Source organism: Vulpes vulpes, chromosome 15, assembly GCF_048418805.1.
Source record: "Vulpes vulpes isolate BD-2025 chromosome 15, VulVul3, whole genome shotgun sequence".
In the NCBI taxonomy this organism is placed as follows: Eukaryota; Metazoa; Chordata; class Mammalia; order Carnivora; family Canidae; genus Vulpes; species Vulpes vulpes.
This window is the reverse complement of record NC_132794.1, coordinates 89503111-89525991: the sequence shown is the minus strand read 5'-3', so window position 1 is coordinate 89525991 and position 22881 is coordinate 89503111. Positions and strand designations below refer to the sequence as shown.

The window sequence follows — 22881 nt, the reverse complement described above, 5'->3', positions numbered from 1 at the left end:
TAGGGATCCCTGGGTGGCGCAGCGGTTTGGCGCCTGCCTTTGGCCCAGGGCGTGATCCTGGAGACCCGGGATCGAATCCCACGTCAGGCTCCCGGTGCATGGAGCCTGCTTCTCCCTCTGCCTGTATCTCTGCCTCTCTCTCTCTCTCTCTGTGACTATCATAAATAAATAAAAATTTAAAAAAAAAAAAAAAAAAAAAAAAAAAAAAAAAAAAGAAAATGGGGTAACTAGGCCTGAAATGACTCTTGGGAGAAAATCTTGAGCAGTTACTTAGAAAAAAAAAAAAAAAAGCTTTTTGCACATTCTCATAGTTTTGTAGGCCTTTAGTTCAGACTTGAAAAAGAACAATGCCTTCTAGCTCACAGATATTTTCAGTCTTTTGCAAAATTCTCAGGTCTTTGCCATTTGTTCTTTTTCCTTCAAGACATTTCTTTTCCATTATTGACACCAAAAGCATATTTGTTGGAGGGAAAAAGTCCCTCTAACAAACAAACACCTCTTTCCAAGAAAAAATAAATGACAAGATAGTTGAGAAGGGGTGGAGGAGTTTTCACTCCTCTACGGATTGTCCACAGGGCACCCAGGAATAGTGTTTTCTGGACTGAGAAAGAAAAGACCTTTACTGCTGGTTAGTGTTCTCTGTGACCTGGGTCTATCTTTGCAGTCTTCTCCCTTTGTTTCTTTTACTGCGAAACTACGTTGTCCAACGTATGAGGCCTTTTTGTAAATTTCTGTTCTAGGTTTGTTGTGCCCAAGATCGCAAATCTGAGAAACCACCGAGGAGCCGACACCGATGCAAACACACGAGGGTTTATTTACAAGCTCGAGCCTGGGTCCTCGAGCTTGGGTCCAAGTATACTCAACACAGCGGAGCAGGGACTTGTATCCAAGCTCGAGGACCCAGGCTCGAGCTTGTAAATAAACCCTCGTGTGTTTGCATCGGTGTCGGCTCCTCGGTGGTTTCTCGGATTTGCGATCTTGGGCACAACAGGTTTATTTAAAACCAAGACTTCTGATCCATTCTTCTTGTCCCCTTTATCCTTCAAGCTTGGGCAGGCAATCTGGGGTATTAAGTCATAATAAAAATAAAGAGGTTAAAAACCCAAAAACCCACTGTAAATTGTGAAATACTTTTTGAATGTAAGATCTTTTGAGAAACGAAATGGAGGGTTAACATTTTTTTCTAGACTAAGATGTGATTTACTTTAGGTACTTGGAAATGCCCTATTTTTCGCAGTTGCTTCTGATTCAAAAATTTAGAATAGTGACCTTAAAGCTATCTACTTCACACTTCCCTTTGGACAGAAATCCACTTAAATAATCTTAGAAAGATGAATACTCTGAAAAGAGTATCAGTCTGTAGAGTTGAAGAATTCATATCTCTTTTGGCAGCTTTTGGCAGTGTTTCTCATCCCTTGAGATGTGAATTCTAATTTTCAATATAAGAATCTCCTGCTATAATTGAGGCTGTTCCTTTTGTTCCATTACAATGGAAACTAAATAGCCATTCACCATTATTAATGTAATATTCCTTTAAATTCTTGAAGGCTCAGTTTCTCTGGATGAAATGTGTCTGATTTCTTTAGATTTTCTATATAGTTACTATTTCCGGAAGCTTTATTTTTCCAAGCATCTTTTTAATTTTCTAACTCTTGTTTTAGTTGTAGAACCCCAAAGTAGAGATTTTTTAATCGAAGGCATGCTCAGTGCTGGAAGATGAATCTGTTATTCTCTTCTTTTTATGTGTTTCTATAGATAGTACTCACATATTATTAGAATTTTTTATTCCTACCAAATGACATAATGTAGCTTTTGACATTCAGATATTTTTGTATTTTGCTTGTACTTTGCTTAGGACCTGGGTAAATATGAACTTTGAGGTTCCTTTGAAATAGGGTGGAAGTAATGGCAGGTGTTTATGTTCCCTGTAAATTTATTTTTTCATTCCTTCAACAAATAATGTGTATCTAGTATGAGTCCAGTACTAGAGATTTATTAGTAAACAAAGATTACAAAATCTCTACCCTTCTGGAACCAACATTCAAGAATGTTGTCAAGAATTTCTTACCCCACCCACGCCTCCTCCAACTTTTTCAGTTTAAGCATATGTGGCTTGAGAATGTAGTTGAGACTGGTTATAAAAGGTGGGTGATAGCAACTTACTTGCTTAGGTGTAACACAGAATATAACACGGAGTAGAAATTCCATTAATTTCTCAGGAAGCAATATCAGCTGACTGTGCAATATTCAGGAGCTTAGCCAGAGTGTTCAGCCTTAGCTAAGACATTGAACAGGCTGTATAGCAACTCTTTAGTTTGCAAAATGACAGGCCCTGTAATTGTCTCTAGCCATCTGAAAGACTGTGGAAGAAGGATTAACTCTTTCTTGTAGGGGTCTAGGGTCTCATGAAATATGACTGGTATAATTTAAAAAGAGACATCTTTTAGTTCACTGTATGGAAGGGTTCTGCAATAAAGCTGTCCCAAAATGAATCAGTAGCTTTAAAAAAATTGTGTCATTATCATCACTACCATGATTTTTCATAGTAGAGTAGTACTCTAGTAGCTACTTATTGAATAATATGTCCAGATAGTATGTTCTTTTTTTTTTAATTTTTATTTATTTATGATAGTCACATAGAGAGAGAGAGAGAGAGGCAGAGACACAGGCAGAGGGAGAAGCAGGCTCCATGCACCGGGAGCCCGACGTGGGATTTGATCCTGGGTCTCTAGGATCGTGCCCTCGGCCAAAGGCAGGCGCCAAACCGCTGCGCCACCGAGGGATCCCAAGATAGTATGTTCTAAGACCTTTAACAGCATTACTTTTTTAATCTTCAAACTATCCTGTGAAGTCTCATTATTCCTATTTCACAGATAAAGAACTTGAGACTTAGAGACTTTGTGAGTTCTCCATTTTGGATCTAGGTTACATGACAGATGGTGTTGTAAAGGGATCAAAGCAGTACATGGGAGGAGGTGGCCCATTATTCATTTTTATATTGTGCAATGTGAGTTTTAAATGGAAATATAAGAGCATTTAACTTGGGGACGCCTGAGTGGCTCAGTGGTTGAGCATCTGCCTTTGGCTCAGGGCGTGGTCCTGGAGTCCTGGGATCGAGTCCTACTTGGGCTCCCCTTGAGGAGCCTGCTTCTCCCTCTGCCTATGTCTCTGCCTCTCTCTGTGTATATCTAATGAATAAATAAATAAAATCTTTTTTAAAAAAAGATTGTATACAGGAACTTGTATACAGAATCACAGAAATTACATGGTTTGTATTTTGTAGCTCACACATGCATATGCATTTTGATCTTACCATAACGGTGGAAATGCTGTGAAGTCCATCTCAACAGATTTTACTTCACTCTTTGATAATGCACACATTCTACCAACATTCTGTACTTTTGGCTAACTGATTTTGGCTAACTGATTAGTTAGTTTTTGTTAGTTATTGATTAATAAGGAAGACTCAAAAGGACAAAGAACTATGGGTTGTTCTGTCTTTCCCTTAACTTTTCATGTCATCATTTACATTGTAAGTAGTTGGTTAGTACAGGGAAAGAACATGAATAAGAGAATACGATAGGCTTCCTGGTTGTTCTAGTTTATTAGGATACCACATCCTTTCTCCTGCATTCAAAGCAAGTTCTAGTTTGAATGAAAAGTGTGGCTTCTCCAGGCTGTGCGTGCCTCTGCTTATTCAATTGTAGATGTAAAACACACTTATCCTGGACCCAGTTTGAGTCTCCCTGAACTTACACATATTGTGGATCTGTCAGAATTCTGTGCTTCTAGAGCATCATGAAGGCTATATGTGTAAAAGTGGTGGCAGGATGGGGTGGGGTGGGGATATGCCTTTTGTACCTGTTGCCTCTACTTATGTGTGTATGCTGCATTGTCCCATGGACTTATACAATATAAATTCAAAGATACAATCATTAAGAATTTAAGATGGTGACATTTAAACTAAGTACCGAGCTCTTATGAGCACAGGACTTTGAGTATAAGGTAAGTATGTTGTAGAGACTGTAGTGAGCATCACAAAAGCTATATCCTAATGGGACAGCAAGGAACCATGGCAGATATGCATATTATGTGTATCTCCTCTGCTCACACTCATGTTTCATTGGACTTCACTTATAAAATACAAGCTCAAAGATAAAATTATTAAGAATTTTAAGATGGCAGCAACAGAGATTAGACCAAGGCTAATGCCTTTCTGAGTGTGGGACCCTGTGTGATAGTATAGGTTGCATGTCTGTGAAGCCAATCTTGGCTTCTTCACTCACATTTCTGATGTCTGGGATAGGAGGACTCAAAAGTTGGACTCAAGTAGGCCTATTGACTAGAGCACCTACATGTGGCCTCTTGATATGAATTGGGTTTCTGCCATTGTGGTATCAAGCTGTGGAGTCCTTAGAGGGACCTTTCAGAGAACAAACATTCTAAAAGAATCAGGTAGAAACTGGCCTTTAAAGACCTAATCTTGGATATCACATAGTGTTACATCTGCCATACTCTATTTGTAGAAGCAGTCAGAAGAGTATTCTGACTTAAGGGGAGGAGACATAGAGTCCACTTATTGATGGGAAGAGTGTCAAAGAATTTAAAACAAGACCATGTTTTAAAACTGCTTTATTTTATTTTTCATTTAAATTCAATTTAGTTAACATATAGTATATTATTAGTTTCAGGGATAGAACTGATTCATCAGTTGCATATAATACCTCGTACTCATTACATCAAGTGCCCTCCTTATTGCCCATCACCCAATTACCCCATCTCCTCACCCATCTCCCCTCCAGCAAAACAAACTGCTTTAGTGATAAAAGTGCTGAGGTGTTTTCATACTCTTTTTTCTCTCCTCTCCATTCTTATTTATTCCCATCTAGTACTTTCTCTCTCATCTCCCTTTCTCTTTTTCCTTTCCTCCTCCTCTTCCTTCTTTTTTTACTTTCATTGCACTACACTTTTTCTCATTGTTGCATAGGAGAAAAAATTTAGAGAATTGGAGAAATATGAAAGTAGGTGAGAAACGAAGAGCAAGGAAGAGAGAAAGTGGGATTAGCACATCTTTCTTTTTAGCTATGTGAATTTATGGCAATGTTTAAAAATTCCAGATACCTAGATTATCTCCATTCACTCCATCTCAGCCCCATCTTCATTTCAAGAAAGGTCTGTGATTATACACATTCCCATTTCTTTATATTTATTTCTCATCTATTTGCTTTTGAAAGTGAGCACATCTACTAGCCCTGGTCTTATCTTCTCTGTGCTTCATTTCCTTATCAATTCTGCTACATTTCTCGACTCTTCTAGAATTCAAGCAACAGGGCTTCAAATATTCCATAATCAGCATTAAAATAAAAGAGATAAAAACTTACTCCAAATAAACTGAAGCAAGATGTGGCTGCAAGAGGAATTTTGGCCTATAAATGTGAAGAAAAAAATCTCATTGTATATTCGAAGAGAATGCATTTGGCAAGAGCATAGACTTCAGTGGAAACTGATAGAGCTGGTTTGTATAAAGCATCTTTAATCCATCTGCCACTTAAATGATGGTTTCTGACTCAGTCTCCTTATTTCAAAGGATACCAGTGGAGTATTGCCTTAAATCTCAAACAGCACTCATAAAACAACACTTTGATTTACTAAGTGGAACTAAATCAGAAACACGTAGACTTGGCATCACTCAGATTTACAGAATGATTGAGCAGTGTCAAGATAATGCCAAGTAAAACAATGTGATGAGTTCTAAACATTATTTTCTCATATATCTCAGAGTACTTGGTTCCAGGCTCTTCATAGTCAATGTCAAAGATACCCTGACCCTGAAAAAAATCTATGGCTTAACAAAGAAACTGTATTGTGGTATTTGTCCATAAAGCCATTATTTCCCAAATGCCACAGACTTGATTTGTATTCTTTACTAAAAAGGTAAGAAGTGACAAAGGCATTTTATAAGTATTAATTTTTTTTGCCAAGATAGTTCAAGCTAATGTATATTAAAGCAGTATCCTACAAGGAACAGTAGGCTAATGACTTAAAACCCAAATGAGGTTATTTTACACTGAGAAATTATCTTTCTTTCCCTTTTTTAAAAAGATAATTACAATATCATGTCCAGACCATTTTGTATTCCACTTTTCCCATGGACTATAACAGTGTGAAGAACATGGGCTTTGGAGCCAGACAGATCTGGGTTTGAATCTAGATTCTATCATGTACAGTCTCTATGGGCTTGGTCAAGTTGTTTATCCACTTTGGTGTTCAGTTGAAATGAGAATGACAATTGACACTCAAAGATAACTTGGGTTCCACATGACTAGTCTTTGCTTAGTATCTTATTCACAGAAACAGCATTTAGCAGAAAAATGTAACTAAACATAATTAAGATATATAGTCTTTAAAATATAGGAATTTATAAAACAAAAATTTATTTCATTTAATTGACATACAATAAACTGCACATATTGAAGCATAAAATATAATCAATTTCAGCATTTATATACACCCATGAAATCATCACCATGATCAAAATAACGACATCTCTATACCGCAAAAGTTTCCTCAAACTCCTTTATTCATACCTTTTTTCTGCTCACTCTGGCTCCCCTATCCCTAGGCTACCACTGACCTGTTTTCTGTTATTATGAATTAGATTGCACTTAATTTTTTTATATAAATGGAATCAGACAGTGTGTACTGTTTTTTGTTGACATCTTTCACTTAGCATAATTGTTTTGAGATTCATCCATGTTGTTGCACATATCAATAATTCATTCTTTTTTATTTCTGAATAATTGTTGTATCAATACACCACAATTTGGCTATGCATTTACCTGTTGATGGATGTCTTTGTTTTTTTTCTTTCAGTTTTTAACTATCATCAATATAACCACTATTTATATTCTTGTGCAAACCTTTGTATATATACATTTATTTGGCAAGTGAGTTTAACTTTTTAAGAAACTACCAAACCATTTTTTTTATAGTGATTGTAACCACTTTACTTTCCACTAGTATTGTATGGAGGTTTTCACATCCTTGGTATGATCAGTCTTTGTAATTATAGCCATTCTAATTGAAAGGTAATGATATCGAGGTGCCTGGGTGGCTCAGAGGTTGAGTGTGTGCCTTGGCTCAGGTCGTGATTTGAGTGTCTGTCTTTGGCTCAGGTCGTGATTCCACGGCCTTGGGATCGGGTCCTGCATCAGGCTCTCCTCAGAGGGAGCCTGCTTCTCCCTTTGCCTATGTCTCTGTCTCTCTCATGAATAAATAAGTAAAATCTTAAAAAAAAAAAAAGAGAGACAATGGTATCTTTTGTGTGTGTGTGTATTTTTTTATTGGAGTTCAATTTGCCAACATATAGCATAACACCCACTGCTCATCCTGTCAAGTGCCCCCCTCAACACCCGTCACCCAGTCACCCCAACCCCCCACCCACCTCCCTTTCCACCATCCCTTGTTCGTTTCCCAGAGTTAGGTGTCTCTCATGTTCTGTCACCCTCTCTAATATTTCCCACTCATTTTCTCTCCTTTCCCCTTTATTCCCTTTCACTGTTTTTTTATATTCCCCAAATGAATGAGACCATATAATGTTTGTCCTCCAATTGACTTACTTCACTCAGCATAATACCCTCCAGTTCCATCCGTGTTGAAGCAAATGGTGGGTATCTGTCGTTTCTAATGGCTGAGTAATATCCCATTGTATACATATCCCACATCTTCTTTATCCATTCACCTTTCGATGGACACCGAGGCTCCTTCCACAGTTTGGCTATTGTGGACATTGCTGCTATAAACATTGGATGAAAGATCTAAATGTGAGATGAGAATCCATCAAAATCCTAGAGGACAACACAGGCAACACCTTTTTGAACTTGGTCACAGCAACTTCTTGCAAGATACATCTATGAAGGCAAGGGAAACAAAAGCAAAAATGAATTATTGGGACTTCATCAAGATAAAAAGCTTCTGCACAGCAAAAGAAACAGTCAGCAAAACTAAAAGACAAACTACAGAATGGGAGAAGATATTTGCAAATGACGTATCAGATAAAGGGCTAGCATCCATGACCTATAAAGAACTTATGAAACTCAACAGCAAAGAAAAAAACAATCCAATCATAAAATGGGCAAAAGACATGAACAGAAGTTTCACAGAGGAAGACATAGACATGGCCAACAAGCACATGAGAAAATGCTCCGCATCACTGGCCATCAGGGAAATACAAATTAAAACCACAATGAGATACCGCCTCACACCAGTGAGAATGGTGAAAATTAACAAGGCAGGAAACCACAGATGTTGGAGAGGATGTGGAGAAATGGGAACCCTCTTGCACTGTTGGTGGGACTGTGAACTGGTACAGCCACTCTGGAAAACTGTGTGGAGGTTCCTCAAAGAGTTAAAAATAGAACTGCCCTACAACCCAGCAATTACACTGGTGGGGATTTACTCCAAAGATACAGATGCAGTGAAATGGCAGGACACCTGCATCCCAATGTTTATAGCAGCAATGTCCACGGTAATGATATCTAATTGTGGTTTTAATATCCATTTCCCTAATGAAAAATGATGTTAGCATTATGTCCTGTGAATATTTGCCATCAGAATATAATCTTTAGATAAAAAATTTGGATCCAAATTTTCCAAAATTTGCTCATTAAAAAAATTACATTGTTCATTTGTATTTGAACTCTGAGAGTTCTTCATATATTCTAGATAAAAGTCCTTTATCAGATATGTGATTTACATATATTTTCTCCTGCTCTGGGGCTTGTCTTTTCATTCTCTGAACAGTGTTTTTCAAAGAGTAGAAATCCTAATTTTGATGAAATCCAACATCATTTTTCTTTTATGGATTATACTTTTGGTGTTATTACATTCTTGATGCACAGAAAAAACTTAAAAAAACATTAAATATCTTTTTTAATAAAGATTTTATTTATTTATTCATGAGAGACAAACAGAGATAAGCAGAAACATAGGCAGAGGGAGAAGTAGGCTCCTTACGGGGAGCCTGGTATGGGACTCGATCCCAGGACCCCAGAATCATGACATGAACTGAAGGCAGACACTTAACCAGTGAGCCACCCAGGCGTTCCTGGACATCGTTTTCTAAATTGCTCTGTACAACAGTCCTGGAAAACCTTGCTCTGTACTTTCCTTCAAATCTCAATACATAGACATGTAGGCTCTTATTTCTTTACCTTTACCCCAGTTTTATTATGGACCAAATATCCCAATCTGATTTGTCCAAGTGAGCATAGTTTTCTTTTTTCAGTGTATCAAGTAAGATTCAATTATAGTAGTTGCAGTGTCTACATAACCCTCTTTAGAGAACAAAACATGGACAATGTAAACTTTAGATGAGATGATACATGATAGCACTGTGTACTAAGTAAATGCTCTATATGGCTATCATATTAGTGCCATTTCATACTGATTTAGCTTACCACTTTTCATTGTCACTCAGAACTGTGAGGTTGAATATTTGTACTGTATAGATATAACTAGGGTATGCACATAATTAAGGATAGAAGAAGGAAGAAGAGAGGGAAAGAAAAGGTTTTTTTGTTTTGTTTTGTTTTTGTTTTTTTGCAACATACTCTTAAATATAAGGGTTTTTTTAAAACTGGAAAATCATTGGGCACATGGGTGGCTCAGTGGTTGAGTATCTGCCTTTGGCTCAGGTCATGATCCTGGGGTCCTGGGATCGAGTCCCACATCGGGCTCTCCACAAGGAGCCTACTTCTCCCTCTGCCTATGACTCTGCTTCTCTCTGTGTCTCTCATGAATAAATAAATAAAAACCAAAACCAACCAACCAAACAAACAAACAAAAAAACCCCAAATCCCAAACCTGGAAAATCACTTGTTTTTCATAGATGTAATAACTTCAAATATGAGATATCACCTAAACCAGTAAGGTTTTCTAGAAACTATAAAGTGATTTAGAACTGAGAAGCCTAGCTCTCATGGCTTGATCCTAATATTGCCCTGCAAGCCAAAATATTTCAGTTATTTGCTTCTTTGGGCAGAAATGGTGTGTATGTGTAGTTCCTTTATAGCTTTTAAAGGTAGCTATTCTCAATTTCTTCATGAGATAGTTTTAAAATTTTAAAGGACTTTTGAGATCCAGGTTGGTTCTAGAGCTTTCTTAACATGTATTTGGATAATATTTCTAGCTTCCTAGTTGTTCCTTAAGAATCCATCTGGAACCCAAAGATACCAGCATTAACTGAGTTCTGTGATCCTGGGTTTTGTTCAGACCAGGTTTAGAAAGCACTCTCACGGGAACATCGACCTTATATTATGAGTTGGGAAGTATTCCCTTCTCCATCTTCTGGAGGAGTCTATGAAGGATTGGTACTATTTCTTCCTAGATGCTTTAAATGATTTTATCAGTAAAGCCATCTGGATCTGGTGTTTTCTTTGAATAAATATTTAAAAATTTTAATTTAGTCTCTTTACTCATTATAGACTTATCCAAATTTTCTATTTCTTCTTGAATCCATTTTGTTTATTTGCTTCTTTCTAGGAGTTTGTTCATTTCATCTAAGTTGTCTAATTTATTGACATAAAATTGTTCGTAACACTCCCTTAGAATCTTTTAATTTCTACAGATTTTGTGGTTATGTGTCCTTATACATTACTGATTTTGCTAATCCATCTTCTCATTTTTTTTTCATAGTATATCTTGCTAAAATTTGAGTATTTTTTGTTTTTGTTTTTCCTTTTCTGAGAAGCATTTTTTGGTTTTATTTTTTACTTTTGCCTTTTTAACTTCTACTCAATTGATTTACAGTCTAATATTTATTATTTCCTTTCCTCTCTTTATTTACTGTGGGTTAAATTTACTCTTCATTTTGTACGTCCTTAAGGTGGAAGCTTGGGTTATTGATTTGATATTTTTTTCTAGCAGAGGCATTTAAAGTTGTAAATTCCCCTCTAAATATTGCTTAGCTGAAAATGGATAAATTTATTGCTGGCTATTTTTTATTTCAGAGTTTTTAATCTTGATTTGGCAGAGACTATCCAGATATTTGTTCTGTTTGGACATTGGGGTTGAATATTTACTGCCCTGCTAAAGCTACAATCTTTAGGAGCATATACACTGTTGCTGGGAATTTTGTTTTGTCCCAAACATTTGTCCTTCAGAGAAAATCTTACAAAACCATTTCCCCAGATGTCTGCCTGTATCTATTCACTTTATGTTCTGATTTGTGATTTTCTGTGACTTATTTTACTAGTTTGACTATTTTCCATGGCCACTTGAAGCTGAAGAGAGGTAAGGATGCCAGGGATATAGTGTTCCAAATGATGAAAGGAACTAGAAGTTAGAAAGTTTGAATTTTGTTCCCACTTCACTACTCTTCAGAGTCAGACATGTATTTTGGATGAATGAAGTGATGTGATTTCAGAGGTGTCAGGAAGGCATTCTTCAGAAACCTTGGTCCAGTTGGTGCTCACTCACTCTTAAGTCTTTGGCTTAGATATTTCTTTTAGAATTCTCTGACCCTTTGCACTTGGTTAGACCTCCCGTCTTTAACATTGTGTCTTAACTCAATCATAACCAACCACAGTGTAGTATAACTACTTGTTTGTTTATCTATTGTCCATGTTTTCTGAGGATAGGGTCCCTCAATTTGGTTCGCATTGTATACAGTACCTGAAAATATTGGGTAGTTATGTAAAAAATCAATTTCTGAAATTTAACAGTTATAGCTTTATTTCTTTGTATATTTTTTACTGATCAATTTGCTTTTCAGATTCCTTTCTGAAAGCAGGATTTATTGGAAGGGTGCTTGGTATAACTTGGGAGGCAGTACTGAAGAAGAACTGAGTACAGAAGGGGGCAAGGGGTACATTAAGTCTCCATTTGCCACTGAGGTTAACATGGTTTATTGGAATTCTTGTTTTTTGATGAACTTGTCATATTTTTATGTTACCTTGCATGATGAAATGGAGAGCATATGTGTTTAATTTGCTTATATCTCACAAAATTAAGCTGGTGATCTTGTTGTGAGAGAAATATGTTCAGATTTATTTTTTTTATTTTTTATTTATTTATTTTTTAATTAATTTTTATTGGTGTTCAATTTACCAACATACAGAAAAACACCCAGTGCTCATCCCGTCAAGTGTCCACCTCAGTGCCCGTCACCCATTCCCCTCCAACACCCGCCCTCCTCCCCTTCCACCACCCCTAGTTCATTTCCCCGAGTTAGGAGTCTTTACGTTCTGTCTCCCTTCCTGATATTTCCCAACATTTCTTTTCCCTTCCTTTATATTCCCTTTCACTATTATTCATATTCCCCAAATGAATGAGAACATACACTGTTTGTCCTTCTCCGATTGACTTATTTCACTCAGCATAATACCCTCCAGTTCCATCCACGTTGAAGCAAATGGTGGGTATTTGTCGTTTCTAATTGCTGAGTAATATTCCATTGTATACATAAACCACATCTTCTTTATCCAGTCATCTTTCGATGGACACCGAGGCTCCTTCCACAGTTTGGCTATTGTGGCCATTGCTGATAGAAACATCGGGGTGCAGGTGTCCCGACGTTTCATTGCATCTGAATCTTTGGGGTAAATCCCCAACAGTGCAATTGCTGGGTCATAGGGCAGGTCTATTTTTAACTCTTTGAGGAACCTCCACACAGTTTTCCAGAGTGGCTACACCAGTTCACATTCCCACCAGCAGTGTAAGAGGGTTCCCTTTTCTCCGCATCCTCTCCAATATTTGTTGTTTCCTGCCTTGTTAATTTTCCCCATTCTCACTGGTTTGAGGTGGTATCTCACATTGGCAAAGAAGAAGTCAAACTTTCCCTCTTCGCCGATGACATGATACTCTACATAGAAAACCCAAAAGCGTCCACCCCAAGATTGCTAGAACTCATACAGCAATTTGGTAGTGTGGCAGGATACAAAATCAATGCCCAGAAATCAATGGCATTTCTATACACTAACAATGAGACTGAAGAAAGAGAAATTAAGGAGTCAATCCCATTTACAATTGCACCCCAAAGCATAAGATACCTAGGAATAAACCTAACCAAAGAGGTAAAAGATCTATACCCTAAAAACTATAGAACACTTCTGAAAGAAATTGAGGAAGACACAAAGAGATGGAAAAATATTCCATGCTCATGGATTGGCAGAATTAATCTTGTAAAAATGTCAATGTTACCCAGGGCAATTTATACGTTTAATGCAATCCCTATCAAAATACCATGGACTTTCTTCAGAGAGTTAGAACAAATTATTTTAAGATTTGTGTGGAATCAGAAAAGACCCCGAATAGCCAGGGGAATTTTAAAAAAGAAAACCATATCTGGGGGCATCACAATGCCAGATTTCAGGTTGTACTACAAAGCTGTGGTCATCAAGACAGTGTGGTACTGGCACAAAAACAGACACATAGATCAATGGAACAGAATAGAGAACCCAGAAGTGGACCCTGAAATGTACGGTCATCTAATATTCGATAAAGGAGGAAAGACTATCCATTGGAAGAAAGACAGTCTCTTCAATAAATGGTGCTGGGAAAATTGGACATCCACATGCAGAAGAATGAAACTGGACCACTCTCTTTCACCATACACAAAGATAAACTCAAAATGGATGAGAGATCTAAATGTGAGACAAGATTCCATCAAAATCCTAGAGGAGAACACAGGCAACACCCTTTTTGAACTTGGCCACAGTAACTTCTTGCAAGATACATCCACAAAGGCAAAAGAAACAAAAGCAAAAATGAACTATTGGGACTTCATCAAGATAAGAAGCTTTTGCACAGCAAAGGATACAGTCAACAAAACTAAAAGACAACCTACAGAATGGGAGAAGATGTTTGCAAATGACATATCAGATAAAGGGCTAGTTTCCAAAATCTATAAAGAACTTATTAAACTCAACACCAAAGAAACAAACAATCCAATCATGAAATGGGCAAAAGACATGAAGAGAAATCTCACAGAGGAAGACATGGACATGGCCAACATGCACATGAGAAAATGCTCTGCATCACTTGCCATCAGGGAAATACAAATCAAAACCACAATGAGAAATATGTTCAGATTTAAAATGATTTAATAAACTGAGGAAAGGGGAAGATATAAAAAGAAGGAAATTTCAGTTTGATGTAATTACTTTAGAAGGCAACTAGGTCAGAGATGGAGTAAAGGTTAGTCACATTTTAAATGTTACAGACAAATTGCCTACCGAAAAGGTTTCTATTTCCTTCAACTGTATATATGAGTATCTTATTTCCCAAATCCTTGCCAGCATTCATATTATCAATCTCTTTAATTCTTGCCAAGCTGAAAGCTGGTACCTCCCTGTTTAGTTTGCAGTTTCCTGATCTTTGGTGTGGTTGAGCTTCTTGTATTTTTTCTGTGAATTGTCTCTGTATGCCTTGCCATCTTTTTCCTCGTGTTATTTGTAGAAGTTTTTGAAGTATTAGGGATAGTGATATTTTAAATATTTGTTAGAAGTATTTTCTCTCAGTTTAACATTTATCTTTTAACTTTGTTTATAGTGTGTCTTACCAAAAAATTCATTTGTGATATGTCAAATCTTTAAGATTTTCATATATATTCTCATACAATCTTTAAACCAAATTGATAAAGGTAAGAATTATTATTATCATTGTACAGATGAGCTAATTGAGATTCATAGAGTCTAAATTACTGGCCCAAGAAGGAAGGGATTCACATGGAAGCCTACATTGCTAGAAATGGCACACCAAAATAAGAGAAACTAGAATTAGCAAAGGAGCCACAGAACAAAGAATGTTTTTTTCCAAACTGACTGCTCCTTATGGCTCAGCCATCAGTTGTAGTCTTCAAGGAGACTGTGCCTAAAGCAGCAGTTACAGTTTGCAATGGCCTCTAGGTGGTTCTTGTAATATGAGGTGTTTGTAACTCCTTTGGCTTAACTTTGACACCCATTTCCCTTCCCTGCCTTTTCTTGCCAACTTTGTTTTATGACTCTTGGCTTAGGTTTTGGTTATTAATTTTGCTTCCTTCATGACTTCTGGCTCTGACCATTGGCTATGCCTATGGACAGATTATTGGCTACAATCTCAGTGGATCCCCCAGTTCCAGATTTAGGATTTTGGCCCTGGTTGAAGGCCCTGGTGATGATATTGGGATCCTAGGCCTTTATATCTGTGGATAACAGAGAAATGGAGAGCTGAGGAAAATCCAACAACAAAAAATACTTTATTTAGAAATGCCCTCAAAATGCTTAATGAGAAAATTCAGCTACTAGATACCAAATATCTTTGAGGAAGTAGGTTGGAAGAGTGGTACATTTCATTCTTCTTTCTGACTAGAAAGAACTAGTTATAGGTAGTTTAATTATGCACAAAAGATTTATGATAGGGATTTTGGTGGTAAATTGAAAGAGGTCTTGGAGAAGTTTCTGCCCGTTCTTCCCTCCCCATTATGATAAGCATATACAATCACTATTTCATACCCAACCATGGGGAAAAGCCAAATTTTTCTTTCATACTTCTCAGGAAATGGAAGTTTCTATAAGTTAAATCTTTTTATTGACAAATACTCCTTTTTTAAAAAAAACATTGTTATTTATTTATTTGAGAGGTGAGAGAGAGAGAGAAAGAAAGAGCACGAGCAGGGGGAGAGGCAGAGAGAGGGGGAGAAACTGACTTCCCACTGAGCAGGGAGCCCGACACAAGACTGGATCCCAGGACCCCAGGACCCAGAGAGAATGACCTGAGCCAAAGGCAGATGCTTAACCAAGGGCCACCAAGGTGCCCCATACATGCTTTTATTTTAAAGCATTTCTATTTTTTAAGATATTGCTTACATATAATATCTCATTTTATTCTAAAAATGACCCAAATTATGTATGGGAAATGGGAGACACAAAGAGTTTAAATAATTTGCCCATGCCCACACAGCTAGGAAGTGGTAGAGCAGGGTCATCCAGAATCTGTGCTCTTTATTGTTTCTCCTAACCACTATGCTGTGCTGCTCTTCATGGGCAGAAGTATGGGAGAGGGTGAATGTTTTCTTTAACAATAGCCAACACTTACTGTTTATTATATTCCAGGACATGTACTGCGTGCTTTATATGTAAAATGTCACTTAATCTTTACCATAGTCCTTTGTGGGAGGCACTATTATTATCTTTATTTTATAGATGTAAAACATGAATTTTAGAGGGATAGAGTAACTTGCTCAAGGCCACACAATTAGTAATGGCAATGCTATAATGGTTAAAAAGAAAAAAAAAAAAAAAACAAGCAACAATAAAACCCAGCTACATTTATTCTCCTAAGCATTGAACTTACAGACCTACAATTATAAGTTCAGATACTGAAAGTCAACTTTCAGAAATTTGTGAGGAAGTAACAGGAATGGACACCTCACTTGAGGACTTGGTGTGGAGGCATAGTGGTGCAATGGACAGCATACTAGGCCATACTGGACCACTGGAGATAGGGTACTATGATTAAAGCCTTTGACTGGCCCAACTCATTATGTAATTTTGTATAGATAGTTCACCTCTTTGGGTTGAACACTTATCTATAAAATTAATGCATAGGATTAGATAATCCGAAAATAACCTTCTGATTCAAATGTTCATGGATTATTGCCACAGGTGGTTGATATAGAGATGTTAGACCGTCTTGGAGTTTGGTTTTCACTGGTTGTCTTGTCTGACGTTATTTTGTCTTTTTTTTTTTTTGGCCTAATTTTCCAATGGATTGACTCCTTTTGCCACTGGCAGGCAGCTTTCCTTCCTGCCCAATTCCCTTCCATCATCGCCCACCCCCCCATCATCGCCCCTTCCTCAACATCTGCATTTCTTTCCTGTTGTGCTCTGTGTAACTGGGTTCTGTAAATCACTCCCCAGTCTCCTCAGAACCTTCTCTGAGTTCCTGGATTATTTGTCATCTATACCTATCACCAGATGCTTAGAACCTTTTAGTTCTTTCTTGTTGCCCATGTTTGCATTTTCTTTTGTTTCCCACTTTCAGAAACGTCTTTATTGTTTGTTTTAGACACTTCTCTGTGTGTATTTCAATATGGTTTGCATAGCCATTCATTTTATTTTATTATTATTTTTTTCATGATAAGTGTACTCCTTAATCCTCATCACCTACTTCACCCGTTACTCCTCCCACCCACCCACCTCCCATCTGGTAACCATCAGTTTGTTCTCTATAGTTAAGAGTCTATTTCTTGGTTTGTCTCTCTCCCCACCCCCTTTGCTCTGTCATTTTGTTTCTTAAATTACACATAGGAATGAAATTGTATGGTATTTATCTTTGTCTGACTGATTATTTCACTTAGCATAATACTCTTTAGCTCTGTCCACATCATTGTAAATGACAAAATTTCATTCTTTTTGATGGCTGAATAATATCTCATTGTGTGTGTGTGTGTGTGTGTGTGTGTGTGTATACACACATATATATGTGTATATAGGTACACACATATATATAATATATATATCTATTTCTACCTTATTGAAAAACCTCCATACTGTTTTCCACAGTGGCTGCACCAGTTTGCATTCCCCACATGTTTACATTTTCTCCAGAGTTTTAAACACTACTAGCTCAAACTTTTAAATTCACCATTGACTTTAAACCTGAAAAACATAACTCCAAATATATGCCACAAGGACATTCATCTATGTCCATATTATCATTTTATTATACCTTTTGTGCTTTACTTCTTATATTTTACCATGTTTGTAATTGTCTTCTTTTTCTCTTGGATCCTTTTTATGCATAGGTTTTTTTCGGCGTGGGGATAGGTAGGAGATTTACACTTTATTATTGCCTTTTGGGGCATTTTTCTAATTTTGTTTTTGTTAGGCAGAAAGTATTTTGTCAATATATTTTTGAGTTGTAATTTTTCTCATACAATTTCTTTAAGCTTTCATTTTTAGAGTAACTGTGTGGGATTCCAAATTGCTGTACATTCTAATATATATTGAAATATGTGAAGTGTTTGTGGTTCAACATATACTCTTCTTTGTGCCTCCCGATGTTCCCACAACTAGACTCTAAGTTTTTTGAGGACAGTACCATATCTGTAGCACCAGCTCCTGGCTTATACTTTTGGCTAGGAATGATCCTTTCAGTGAAAAGTCTTCTGAAAAGTACTGTGCCCAAACTTACAAGTTATAAACTGCTCTTCTTGCTTATCTTTTCATATCCAGCTCTTTTTCCCCTTTCAAAGTGACATAGGAGTTTGTTCCCAGCAAATAGTCTGCCAACATAGGATGCTAATTTGTGTGAGTGACCATTTTAGTGCTTTCATTTAAAAAAAAAAGAGGAAAAAAAGAGAAAAGAAATGTACTGCTATCTATATTAATCTTTTTTAAAAAATATTTTATTTATTTATTTGTGTGTGAGAGAGAGATCATAAGCAGGGGCGAGGGGAAGAGGGAGTGGGAGAAGCAGACTCCCTGCTGAACACGGAGCCCAACGTAAGGCTCGATCCTAGGACCTTGAGATCATAACCTGAGCCGAAGGCAAATGCTTAACCTACTGAGCCACTCAGGCACCCCTATATTAATCTTTACCATCACCAAAGTAAAGTACTAGTAGATACTTGAAAATGTTTATGATCATCAAGACACTACCCTATCTTGATTGCAAACAAGACTGAAGAAGATCTACAAAAAGAATAGGTAAAGTAGAAAATTTTTGTTAAGTTTAAAAGTGGAGAAGGAATTCATTTTAGATACACATTTATTTATACCTTTAGGCATCTGTGATCTAGAGAAGAAAAGTTTACCACAGTTCCTCATGATATGATAGAATGCTTCCATTTTGAACAACTCTACTCTGAGTAAGGAATCATGTGAGACTCTTGCTGAAGCCATTGTGTAGTTCTGGAATTGAACCTTGAGTAATGGTATTTATTGGCATTAAATAGGGATCAGCAACCTGTAGCCCAAGAGCCAAGTCCAGCCTGCTGACTGTTTTTTTGTATGATTTGAGAGCAAAGAATGGTTTTTACATTTTTAAGAGGTTTTAAAAAATCAGTAATATTATTTCATGACATGTTAGAAGTATTTGAAATCCAAATTTCATTATACATAAATTGAACAAAGCCATGCTCATTCATTTACGTACTGTCTATAGTTGTTTTTATGCTATAATGGTTGAGTTGAGTACTTGTGACATAACCTGCATGGTCCACAAGTCCTAAAATAGTTGCTAAGTTGCTATCCGGCCCTTTATAGAAAAGGTTTGAGAACACCAATAAAAATTAATTTAAAAAAAAAAAGGTTTGATTTATACTTCTGGTATAAAACAAAATAGGAGACCAAAAAAAAAAAAAAGTCAATTAAGGGCAGAAATGAGGATAGAAGATAGAGGCAGAATTGCTTTCCTGCTGCTTTTTATTCTTTCCCTTGCCCTCCTGTTCCCCAATAGGCTGTCTCTCTCCTTTTCTTGTATACTACTCCCCACTGCACCCCACCTCCTATTCACAAGCACATATATATTGTGAAAAAAGAAAACCAAAGGCTTTCATTTTTATGAGAGTTTGATTTGTGGTTACTCTTAATTTTTAAAATTATATTTTCCCTTATTGTTTTCAATCTGAAGTTTGGACCATCTGGGAAAGAAAACTGGGGACCTCAGTATGTAGGCTCTCCATTTGGCAACAGCTAAAAGTAGTGCTAAGACCAGTCAAAAGGAGTGAGACTGAAAATGAAGCTTTGTTGGACTGTGTTGGGAAATTTGGACCAGATCCGACAGTTGGAGCACCATTTTTGACCATCATGCTAGGAATCATGTTTTGTTCCATTGTACAGAAAACCTTTGGGGTTAAACTCCTACGATTCAGGTTGGTTTTTTTTTGTGTGTGTGTGGGGGATGGGGGGAGGAACAACAACACAAAACTAGGGGCTCAATTTGGAGGAGAAGCTGAAACTGATTCAAACAAGATTTCATTAACTAATTTAGGGAGCATTTGGAGCTGTTCTGAGCTGTACAATTACTTCTTTTCTCATCTCTACTGGCACTCTGAGAATCAGATCACCTGGGGAAAGCAGATTTAAAAAATTCCAGATGGTGTATGCGATACTCCAGCTGTGGAGAATCTCTCCCAGTCAGGCAATCTGCCTTTCTGCCGGAACCCTCTAAAACTGTGCTGCCCATTTGTCATGCTTCTCCAATTGCAGCCTTCTGGATAGCTTCTTTTTGCCTTGTCTGACTCTTCCTTTCCAGTTTTTATCATCCCCCTCCATGAGCTAATGTAGTAACATCTCTTCATTGGCTATAAATCCATAGAGGAACCCGATGTAAAATATGGTTTTGTGAAGGATAATTGGAAAACATCTGTTTTTTTACCCATAAGATTCAGTGTTCACTTGTCTCATATGACGACGTGACTGCTTGTGCATGTGTGAAAAAGAAAAGAAACAGGAAGATGGGAGGGAAAGGCTAGCATGAGGGTGAGCAAGAAAGAATTCATGCATTTGCTTTTGTAGCCAGCTGGACAAAATAAGTTCATCTCCATGTCATCTTGATTAGAATCCTGGGTTAATGTTGGGAAAGGTCAGTCTCGTTGACTTGAATGACCTTGATGAGGCTACCGAAGAAGCGATTGCTTTTGGGTTGGTCCTGACTATTGTTTTGATAAGTTTTGTCTGGAGTTATTCCTAGCTTATGGTGACAAGGCCTGAAAGCTTACGGACAACTTTTGGTCTTTAGAACAATCAGATGGGTTTTCCTTAGAAGTTCAACACTGTGGGGAGGTGAAGGGAAGAAGCAGATAACAGATGACACTTCATGATTGTTCTTCTATCTTTTCGTAGTGGATATGCCTCACCTAATCTGTAGAATACTAAGTGGGCAAACTTTGGAATATTTAATTTTAGCTGTATTAGAATTGGATTCACATAAAGCTTATGGGTCATTGAGTTTTATTTTACTTGATACTTGGTACATTTTGAAATCTGGATGGGAAATTATATAAATCAGCAGGAATTAAATTTTTTATATTGTCACTTGAACAATTGAGTAAAATTTATATATTATAAAATGCAAAGATCTGAAGTGTATAATTTGATTGCTTTTGATAAAAGTATGCACCTATGTAACTATCACCTTAAACAGGATTTAGAACATTTCTATCATCCATAAAGTCTGCTGTCCCTCTCTAGTCCATCCACATTTTACAAGGTAACTGCTATTCTGATTTCTGTCACCAGAAGTTCTTGAACTTCTTATATACTGTTTTATGTCTAGATTTTTAAGCTTAGCATAATGTTTTCAATAATCATCTTTGTTTTATTTTTTCTTAAGATTTATTTATTTATTTATTTATTTATTTATTTATTTATTTATTTATTTATAACACATGAGCAGGGAGAGGGGTAGAGGGAGAGAGAATTCCAAGCAGACTCCACGCTGAGTGCAGAACCCAACATGAGGCCCAATAGCATGACCCTGACATCACAACCTGAGCTGAAGGCTGATTTAGCTACCCAGGAATCCCCAAAATACTCACCTTTGTTGTGTGTATCAGTAGTTCATTTAGATTTTTTTTTTACTCTTTCCCATCTTACAAAATGGCAGATGAAAGAGCTGAGAATGCAGATGGTAAGGAGAAGAAACTTAAAGCCAAGAAAGCTGATGCTGGAGGCCAGATTAAGAATGGTAATCTCAAGGCTGAAATACCAAAGAAGGGGAAGCCCCACTGAAGCCAAAACTCTGACCTAGTCAGAGGAATTGGCACACATTCCCAATCAGCTATGTATTCCAAAAAGGTAACGTACATGAGGAAGTATTCAGCAGCTAAATCCAGGGTTGAAAAGAGAAAGAAGAAGGTATATATTTATACCAAAACCAGTTGGTCGTGACAGGAATGGTGATATCGAATTGGTTAAATTTCACAAATTGCCTACATATTATCCTACTGAAGATGTGACTTGAAAGCTATTGAGCCACAGCAAAAACCTTTTAGTCGGCATGTGAAAAAACTAGGAGCTAGCATCTCTCCTGGTATCATTTTGATCATCCTCACTGGGCACCACAGAGGCAAGAGAGTAGTTTTTCTGAAGCAATTGAGCAGTGGCTTGCTACTTGTGATTGGATCTCTGGCCCTCAGTCAAATTCCTCTGCATAGAACACACCAGAAATTTGTTATTGCCAACTCCATAAAAATTGACATCAGTAGTGCAAAATCCCAAAACATCTCACTGATGCTTACTTCAAGAAGAAGAAGCTGAATAAACCCAGACATAGGAAGGTGAGATTTTTGACACAGTGAAGGAGAAATACTAGAACAGTGCAAGGCTGATCAGAAAACTGTGGACTCACAAAATCTGCCAAATCAAAGCTGTTTCTCAGCTTCAGACCTATCTCTGGTTTGTGTTTTCTCTCATAAATGGACTTTATCCTCATAAATTGGTGTTATAAATCTCTTGCAAAGAACTTAATTAGACAACTGATCCAGTTTGAAAAATAAATAATAAATAAATAAAAATTAAAAAAATCTGAATTGTTTTCCAATGTATGACGATCTATATTTATGCTTTCTCCTGTTAGTGAACTTCTAACTCTTACTCGGTTTTATAAACTCTGTTCTACAGAGCAGAAAGTTTTAATTATGGTAAGTCCAATTTATCAAAATTTTCTTTTATGTTTAATGTTCTTGGTGTTCTATCTAAGAAATTCTTGTCAACTGTCAAGCCCACAAAAATTTTCTTTCATCTTTTCTTCTAGATATTTTATAATTTTGCTTTTATACTGAAGTCTGTGATCCACTTCACATTAATTAATTGTGTCAGGGGGAGATTAATATTCATTTTTTTCCATATTTTTATCCATTTATCCTGGCAGCATTTATTAAAAACACTGTCTTTT

General features: G+C 36.9%; 1 protein-coding gene and 1 pseudogene across 4 annotated transcripts in view; both read left to right on the top strand.

Moving 5' to 3' along the window:
- Nucleotides 1–22881, top strand: part of HPSE2 (heparanase 2 (inactive)) — a 635705-nt gene that overhangs the window by 95287 nt on the left and 517537 nt on the right. The window lies entirely within an intron of this gene.
- LOC112914675 (large ribosomal subunit protein eL6 pseudogene) lies at nucleotides 21585–22519 on the top strand (annotated as a pseudogene).